This window comes from Macrobrachium rosenbergii, chromosome 47, assembly GCF_040412425.1.
Source record: "Macrobrachium rosenbergii isolate ZJJX-2024 chromosome 47, ASM4041242v1, whole genome shotgun sequence".
In the NCBI taxonomy this organism is placed as follows: domain Eukaryota; kingdom Metazoa; phylum Arthropoda; class Malacostraca; order Decapoda; family Palaemonidae; genus Macrobrachium; species Macrobrachium rosenbergii.
In genome coordinates, this window is record NC_089787.1 from 32,965,624 (window position 1) to 32,975,623 (window position 10,000).

Below are 10,000 nucleotides of genomic sequence, written 5' to 3' on the forward strand. Positions count from 1 at the left end.
ATATAATCAGTATCCAGTCATCGTGAATAGTACGCCGTCATCGGTGAATAAAAACAACTGATCCATCCTATGTGTAGCACCATTATCAGAGGATAATTATCTCAATTTACCTGCATTATTCTACAGAGCTAATCCCATCACTGGAGCACTTCAAAACACCTTTGGCCTGTACGCGCAAGAGAAATTCATTAACAACTTTCTCGTGAACATTTTATAATGTGCATCACATGAAATCATTATATACTTTATGGTCAAACAATCTGATTAATATCATCATCAAGCGGGCTTTGTGCTGGAAGGCTGACTAAATAATTATAGTAATTAAATGCTGCAATTGCCAAGTTACTACTCTACGCAGAGGTGAATTAATAATACATTTTACAAAGTTGCTCATGGCAGAGTTAGCTTCTATTCTCAGTGTTTTGAAGTTTCTGTAGGTGGTAAAGGCGTTTGATTCCTTACATATCAATAGACCTTTTTCAGTCAAGGGGATAAGCAGCTCCCCTCGACTATGTTTTAAATCTTAAGATAAATTCGCGTTATTGCCATCTAAGGCATTAACACCTTTCATACATACAGGTCCACAATTGCTCTGGACGGAACCAGCTGCTTTCCAAATACATGCAAGTATCGTTTTACTTTGATTTAAACGAAAGCTATACTTATTTCATGAGGAACCACCTCAGTTTCATCCTTGAGCATTTGTCAAAAGTAAGTAGTTCCAGTAAAGAATAAAGAATGCTTAAGAATAAGTAATAATGAGCGTGATAATAGACAGGTATTATGCTAGTAACCTCTGTTGGGGTAATGACCAGTTAATAAAGAAAGCAATATAAATTAATATAATTCATCAGTTATTATTTAAATTTATCATTGGTAATTTTTTTTATTTGCATGAAATTCAGAGGGTACATTAAAATATTTCTTAAAATAAATTTGACACTCAAATAGATTTAGATTAATAATACAGGTTTCAAAATCACTTCAATTAATATTACAATCTGTTTTCATTGTTAAGTACGCTTACAGCGCTTCTCTCTCGAGAACCTCGCGTAATCAGTTAAAAATGGCCCTTTATTGAATAAGCACTACTCTTAGCTTAGGACTGACAGCAAACCATAATTCTGGTACCTACAATTTTTGTTTGTTAAGCACCTTCCATATGTGGGGGCGGGGTCGCTACAATTCTACGCTATATATATATACATATATAATCAACATATGTAATATACTGTATATATATATATATGCATATATATATATATATATATAGACATACATATATAATATATAACATATAATCTCATTAACCATTTACGAGGAAATACCTGCCATGAATAATATGAATCTCTTCTTTATAAATGAAAGAAAGTTCAAGAAAATATATTTAATCCCAATCATCAAAGTAAATCACACTTATGTTAGTTTCGTTTATAAATTCCGTACAGTTGTGTAATAAATCTTTACAAATTCTATATTACAAAACGACAGTATCATATATCAAAATAAGTTGATGCATTTGATAATACCTTGCAACTCTGCAACCGAAACACCCAAACTGCTACAGCCCTTCTTCAGCCAGCAGTATTGTATTTCACGTACATTACAACGGGGTTTCCTTCCCCTACGAAAGATTTTAATCAGAAGTATAAACCAAACAACAGTGGGAAAGTTATATCCAGCAGATTTTCTTATCTGAAACCTCTGCATTTTCGTACCGCAAATATATTACTATTATTTTTCTGATGTTCCCAACGGATATCTCCAAGGAATCAGTCTGATTTCAATGCAAATTTCCAGAATTAACATAAGTTATATCAAACGGTTCAGTTGCATATATGTATGGAATAAATTTTCTCTTCACTTCCTGGTTACGTATTCAACAAAGTATCCCTTTTCACTTCCTGGCTACGTATTGAACAAAATATTAACACGAGTGTAGTTTCTGTTGGCAACAGCGAAGTAAATCTCTGGCAATGTCGGAAAAAACCGGTTTCGACACAATGCTCCCAGACTCAGTTTTCATCTTTTAATGGAGTCTTTAAACTTACGATAATCCGTCACGAAATATACGTAAAATTCAATACATAATAAACGTCTCTATCTATCGGTAATAAGAACTTAATGACGTTTTTCACCTTAAAATTCATATATGCTAAGTATAAGTTAAATCAACCATTGGAAATTATTTGAAATCAGACTATTCGCTCTTGGATAATAAATCTTATTTAGTAATCTCAAAGAAAATGAAATACCTACAAAATGATAATTATTATTTCTATTATTATTCACATGATGAATCCTATTCATATGGAATCAGCCAACAGGGGCCACTGACTTGAAATCCTGCCTTCCAAAGAATAAAGTATTCATCTGACAAATTACAGAAGATAACAATAAACACAGAAGGAAGAGAAATACACAACAGAAGGTGAAATTCCATTCTGATATTTACTTTCTACAGAATTATATTCTATTTTAGCCTGAACAGTTTTGTTATATGCTGCAGCAAATGGTAATTTTAATTAATATTAGAATAAATTGTATCATATTACATCACTATTATGTAAAGTAATTGCCAATAATATCAGGAAGGATTTCTCGTCCAGTCATTATGCTTTTGTAAAATAGAAAAGATAACAGTTGCAGTAATATAAATAAATGAATAATATATATATATATATATATATATATATATATATATATATATATATACATATATATATGTATATATATAACATATATATTGTATTTGTTAATTTATTTATTAACAAAATAGCTTCCAATGAATGTTCATACTATCGAACACGAAACAAAAGTTTTCCTGGTGAATTTATCAATTTCCTTTGAAACGATATCATGGCCATTGTATTTCAGAATAGCGCATACCTCTATAAAAATGTATTGCGAATAAATAACAGTAAGTTGTAATGCTTTAACGTTAATCCATGTTATATGTAAACAAAATGTTATAAAAAAAACAGTAGTTCTCTAGATTATCAAAAAAGAATAAATTCTCTACTGGTATGAAGTTTATTACACACACATATATACACATATGTATATATACATACATATATATATATGTGTGCGTAAATATGTGTGTGTGTGTGTGTGTTTATAATAATCAATAAAATCAAAGTCAATGATAATATTCAAAGAATAATTCATCGCTGAGGAATAATTCATTTTGAGCATGAAAATATTCCTGGCTGTCTTAAACTGCAAACAACACTTCGGGGAGCAACATTACATGCATTTGACCAAGTCATATACTTAATACAATTCAATCTCATTAAAAATTCTACCACTTCAAACGTTTCACTTACAAGACACTTGTCAGCTTTCTGCGTGTTTTGCCACAGCACTTGTCAGCCTCCTCTCGACACAGGTAATCCCAAAAATTTATTCAATTCAAATTTATTTGCACTGGTTAATCTTGCGTCTCTTGTTCTGATTACATTATATTACAGTCAGCTAGGAAAGTACTGGAGAAGCTTACTCTAAATTTCTTCCTGCTAGGTAACCACCTTCGGCTGCAAGAAGACGAACGTGAGTTTGAAAAGGCTTCAGCAGCGAGATGCAAAGAGGACCCTAAAAAAATGTGCCCGTTTGACAGGGCCTCAAGAAAGGAATAACACGCACGAGTGAACTCACTCAAACTCACTCACACATCTTCCAGCACTCTCTAGGTCTTCCTCTTTTTTTTTTTCCTGCCTCCGAAACACTTCTGAATAAGACACTTTTCACATACCTACCGTCCTCAGGATCAAACTATCTCCCAACACTTTGATCTATTCTTTTATATACACCGACCTTTTTGCCCGTTCTACATATCCCTGAATTTCTACTGAACTCCATATTCATCTCCATTTTTGTTCTCCTTGTGCCACATATGCTACGAAAACAGTGTATATCTTGAAAGCTTCACCTGTTCATCTTCCAGGTATAGAATTAATGGAAGAACATAGCTATAATCTTCATCTTTTCCTTAAAAATTGAACCTAGGCGATAAAAAGAGTTATGGTAAACATGTGAGCATGTTTTTAGATTCCACAGGGTAGAATAAGATTAATAGTGGCAATAATGAAATATGTTATGAATCAAAATGGAGAACTACGAAGAAAGTCAAGGAACAAAATAAAAAGGATGAGGCAAATCCATTTCCCGTTTTTTCTCGACTACTCAAGGTCGTTCTTCACCATCTCTGAAGCCTAAAGGATTTCCTGTGAGAGAATATGGCTTAAAAACAATCTTAAGGAGGAGTGAAGTAAAAGCTAATTTTGCCTTTAGCATGATTTATCTTGATGTACTTACTCGCCTTCTTTATGCTGATAACGAGATTGGATTCTGGTTTTATACTAGAGCAAAAAAAAGCCATGAAAGAATAATATGAATATTATAAAATGCTACATTTTAAAATGGTATGATTCAATAACAGCTGAACGACATTAACTGGTCGCTGGTACAGTGGTTAGTGTCTTGGCATGCCACCCAGATGTCAAGAGTTCACGCCTCCCCTAGGGTAATGAAATATCTGTGACTGTATCATGATCAGTTACTGCCGCGGTGTGGGGTCTGTGGTGAGAGGGTGAAACCAACCTATTCTTTGGAAGCTTGAATTTGGAGTTTGAAACCAGCATATTCTTTGGAAGCTTGAATTTCGAGTCAATGGCACCGTGGGCTTGTTCCATATGAATAGGTTTCATCTACTGAATAAAAATAAAATAAATAAAAATTATATAAGCCTCTTGCATGTAGTTCGATTAAATTCCCTTTGGTCAGACTCCCGAATTCCGGAACAGCTGGACTCTCTAACAGAAATGATTTCGTCGCATCCACCTAACACTCGCTCATTAAAACCTTTCACTTTTGGAGCATAAGCCCATTATGCAGGATTCTACAATTATATCCCTTATGACGAGCAGATTAATTCTGACCGCCAAACCACACACAGCGTGTGCCCATAGGGGAAATGAGACCTCAAATTAATGGGAACCATTTATCCCTCAAAGTGGTTCGAGTGTAATTGAGGCAGTTCATCATTATCGAACTATTAAAGGGAAACCTTGTCCTTGCTTCCTCTTCTTTATGTTGACCATTATTATAATTTTTTTTTTATTAAGGTACGTAATTATCGTTCCATGTGTTTAACGTCTCAACCCGATATTTATGAATATTCCTACTAGTCTTTGGCAACGCTAGTTTTTTTTTTTTTTTTTTTTTGGGGGGGGGCCAAATAATTTAATGCTGAGATTATTTCCTTATATTCCACTTGAAAGATAACAACTTTACCCCTTTGTATTTCACTTAAAAGATAGCAACAAATTTATCCAGCTCAAGTTTTTTTTTTTTGGAGGGGGGAGGGGCCAAATAATTTAATGCTGAGATTATTTCGTTATATACCACTTGAAAGATAGCAACTTTACCCCTTTATATTTCACTTAAAAGATAGCAACCAATTTACCCAGCTCAAATACTCTTATATTTCTTAACATTCATGTACAGGGTCACGCAATACGCTTCACCTCAAAGACTTGTCAAAATCGGCACTTGAACCCTATTATCGTAAAATAGTTTTTAAGAGCACTCGCGCCTAATCTCGAAAAGCTTTGATCATACCTTTTATTTGCTTAAGAGCACATTAATTGCAGTGACGTTTGAACTACTTCCATTTATTATTCTTTTCCCGTTTCTTTGTCTGGTTCCCTAAGAGCAATACGAAATTTCTTCCTTCAAAATGTTCGTCCTTTTCCGAAGCGATTATCAGCATATTTCACCTTTGGAATGTAAGTATCTAGTGGTATAAAATCCCCTTAAAATATATTTTTGACATTTGAAAGTCATTTCAATATAAAAAACTATATCTTACACATACTTTTTTCTTTGCAATTACTTTGCATGTCTGATTACAGAGACTTGTAAACACTCGCTACAAAAGGTAAACAGAGGATGTTATTGTTTCATACCATGTTCGATTTTTTTTGTATGTGGAAGCGTGTACACGTTTCTGTTATCAGTCATTCTAACCAAATCAGAGTACGTGCAAACTATACGATTCTACATACTGAAATGGCATTTGTGTATCAGAAATATATGTCACGGTAATGTTGCGCCAGTAATTGTTTACAAGTACCATGATTTGTTTTGCAATAACTATCATGACCAATCAACAGAAACGTATAAATACAAAAAAATGCGGTGCAATCGAGTTTTCTGTACAGCGTAAAATGCTGTACGAAACTCTCAGCCACGGCCCATAAAACTCTCAGCCGCGACCCATGAAACTTTCAGCCATAGATGGTGGCCTGTGTTGTCGGCATCTATAGCGGTGCCAGGCACACGATTACGGCAAACTTTATCCTTAAATAAAAAAAAAAAATTACTGAGGCTAGAGGGCTGCAATTCGGTATGTTTGATGACTGGAGGGTGAATGATCAACATGCCAATTTGCAGCCCTCTGGTCTCAGTAGTTTTTAAGCTCTGAGGGCGGACGGACAGACAAAAAGCCATCTCAATCGTTCTCTCTTCCAGAAAACTAAAAAGGAAGACATGGTACGACAGTGTTGCTCTGAAACGATTCACTGGCTCACGGGATATGACAAAATAGTCATCGCTGAGGACAGCAGTCCTCGTTAAGATTACAGATTTTAAGCATATTTTTAACAATATTTACATCAAAGAAAGGAGTCTTATTTTATTCTATCTTTAAAGACGCGATTGTTCTTCATAGTCTTCAAAATAAAGATGTTCAATTTGGAGGAAGTGGAAAAACAATAACGATAACGAGGAATTAAAAATCTTATATAATACAACAGTTCCACATAACATTTAATTTTGATTATTGTTATTCTAAATATAACATATAGTTATGGAAATTGAACAGAAAACGACGTACAATAAGTCTGAGTTTTAAGTGATACTGGCGAATAATTCTTTATATTACGCATTGTGTGATTATTAACCATTCGAAATTTCCTGTAAGGAAACAGTAATAGTTTTCCAGTCAGACACTTAACCAATTCTTGCACTGTATTTTTTTTTAATCCATCCTTATAATATAGAACAATGGAAACAGTCTGAAAAAGCACATTACTCTCTGTCTTCTCTGAGACACAATCTTTGGCACATTTCTGTTTCTTAGACACCTTGGATAAACAAAGCCTACTCCACCTTCGTTGTACACTGAATTTTTCTACGCATACAAACTGAATAGACGCAGTTCAACAGTTAGCTTAAATTTCTGTTAACCCACAAGCAACTTCAATGCCACCATATTTCAAAACTTTATTAACGGTAAAGCATTTCCGAATTAATTAAAAACTCGTGTGACCTTCAATTACATGCAGTTAGATGAGTAAAATTCAACATTCTATAATAATTAATAAAAAATAACTCCACTTCTGGCACACTTGTTAAACCCGCCTGTCGATGGGCAAATTAACTTTTAATATCCAATATGATTTAAAGCTCTTTTTGAAACCACAAACACCTATTGCTATTGTTTTTTTCATGTTAGAATCACAGTCGAATCACAAAATCAGTCCATATGAAAATAAAGGTTTTTTGAATTCTTACATCAGATAAGATAGTCAAATCCATTCAAAACGTTTTATACAAACACACACACACACACACACACACACACACACACACACACACACACACACATATATATATATATATATATATATATATATATATATATATATATATATATATATATATATATATATATATATATACCTTATGTATTTTCTACTTCAAGAATTTGGCAATAGAAAAGGCCTTCCCTCCAGTCCTCTGAAAATATTTTGGGATGATGTTGCTAGCCCTATGCTCTTTTTAAACCTTCATTTAGGGCATCACTGGCGTATAAGTACCAGATACCCAACTTACAGCTTAATCAAGCAGAGAAAAATTAATTTGTACTGGATTGTGCCCACATGGTTAACCTTTCCTAAGATGCAAATCCGGAACTTTTCACTTGGTACTTGAGGCCTAGAGGTTAGGACGCTCACTTCACAACGAAAGTACCAAGTTGGGCGACTTCTAAAATCCCCTTTAAAATTCACACTTCTTGAGATAGTGCATGCTCGTGTGTTGAAGAGAAATTATAACAATATCGTTCAGTATGAAGCATCATCGTCTTTTTTTTTATTTTGTCTCAATTTAAGTGTGAATCAGTTTTCATTATCAATGATAATATAGTGAGCAAGAAATGAGCATGGCTAATAAATATCTCTCTTACTTAGTAAAGCGTGAAAATTCTGACTTTCGTTCTTGTTGATGTCATAAAAGATTACTTTTCTGTTACCTTTCTGATTATAATGAATGAATTAAATAATTCAACGTACACACACACACACACACAGTAAGAGAAAAATTTTGATGAAAAGGAAATCTCATTAAGGAAAATGACAAACAAATATCTAGAAAAATGCTGAGCATAAAAATGCTAATAAAGGTAGAAGAACCATTGTCACATAATGGTACCAGTCCCACTAATGGAACCGGTCGGAAAGAATAACCGTTATAATTATAAATTCCATTATAATGAGAAAACTCCAAATTACTGACATTAAATTTTACTCAGGAAATGTCATAATCCTAATGAATTCACCAGACAACACTGCAACTTTAAACTTGCCATGATTCTGGAAACATTTTCTTTTTACAATTTTTTTTTTTTTTACTCGACAAGGCATTAATTTCCGGAAATCTCAAAACTAATTTACGTGGGCTTTAAAGATTAAGTACAGCTCAGCAGACACTCTTAAGTACATTTGATTAGCCAATCAACTTTTTTTCCTCATTTATTTGGCAAATTCATTAGCCGTCGGATTAAAACTAGAATAACATTGCAACATCACTGGTGGTTAACGATAAAACAAATAAAAAATGCGCCGAAGTTTCATCGGCGCAACCGTGTTTTCTGTACATCTTATAATTAACTCCACCGAAAATAGATCTATCTTTCGGTGGTCTTGGTATAATGCTGTACGAGCCGCGGCCCATGAAACTTTAATCACGGCCCAGTGGTGGCGCAGTCTATATCGTTGCCAGACGCAAGATTATGACTAACTTTAACCCTAAGTAAAATAAAAACCACTGAGGCTAGAGGGCTGCAATTTGGCATGGTTGATGACTGGAGGGTGGATGATCAACAAACCAATTTGCGTCCCTCTAGCGTCAATAGTTATTAAGTTATGTGGGGGGACAGAAAAAGTGCGGACGGACAGACAAAGCAGGCACAATAGTTTTCTTTTCAGAAAACTAAAAAAAGGGGAAAACTGGAATTATAATTACATAAAGAGATTATTTGTCTTTTCTTTCGATCATGAGACAAGATTTAGCATTAACATAGTTTCATCCAATGCAATGCCTATAGACAACAAAGCAAAATAACCAAAAGTTAAAAGATCAGTCTGTCAAGCTCTATGCTAATATACTTGGAAGGCAATACAGGTCCCCAGTGGCATTAATTTAACCTGCAGTAAAACTACAAGGCATGGCATGAGGTCACTGCCGGCGAATGATGTTAGCCAAGAGAAGAAACGGCTTTTGGAAGTGCAAAGTATCCAAATAAAGGCAATAATTTAGAAGAGACTTTTTGTATGTGGCATACATGGACCCACAAAAAAATTATGTTGGAACTGATAAAGAGGTAATGTAATCCAGTGAGTGCAAAAAAGCTTGAGGCTGTCGGGAAGAACTGTTTGTGAAACTTGTGCCGCATAAGATGAATTGAGACGGTGAGAAATATGAAGATACCTAGAAGAAATGGCAATCAACTCCGCGCAGATGAAGAATGGACCTTGGTATTTTGAGGTGGTTCGGTTACGTCCGAAGAAAGAGAATCGACCAAGATAGGTTAGTGTAAAAAAGAGAATTTATTCAGAATGTTTAGGAGAGGAGTCTCTCCAAGGAGCTGGACAGATGAAGAGAAAGAGGTATTAGAAAGAAGGGGTTTTATTATCCCAGAAGCGTGGAAATATGT

General features: G+C 34.3%; 1 protein-coding gene across 1 annotated transcript in view; it reads right to left on the reverse strand.

Annotated features, from left to right (window-relative positions):
• LOC136830967 (tachykinin-like peptides receptor 99D) overlaps nucleotides 1-10,000 on the reverse strand; it is a 247,267-nt gene that overhangs the window by 140,062 nt on the left and 97,205 nt on the right. The gene's annotated exons all lie outside the window — the stretch shown is intronic.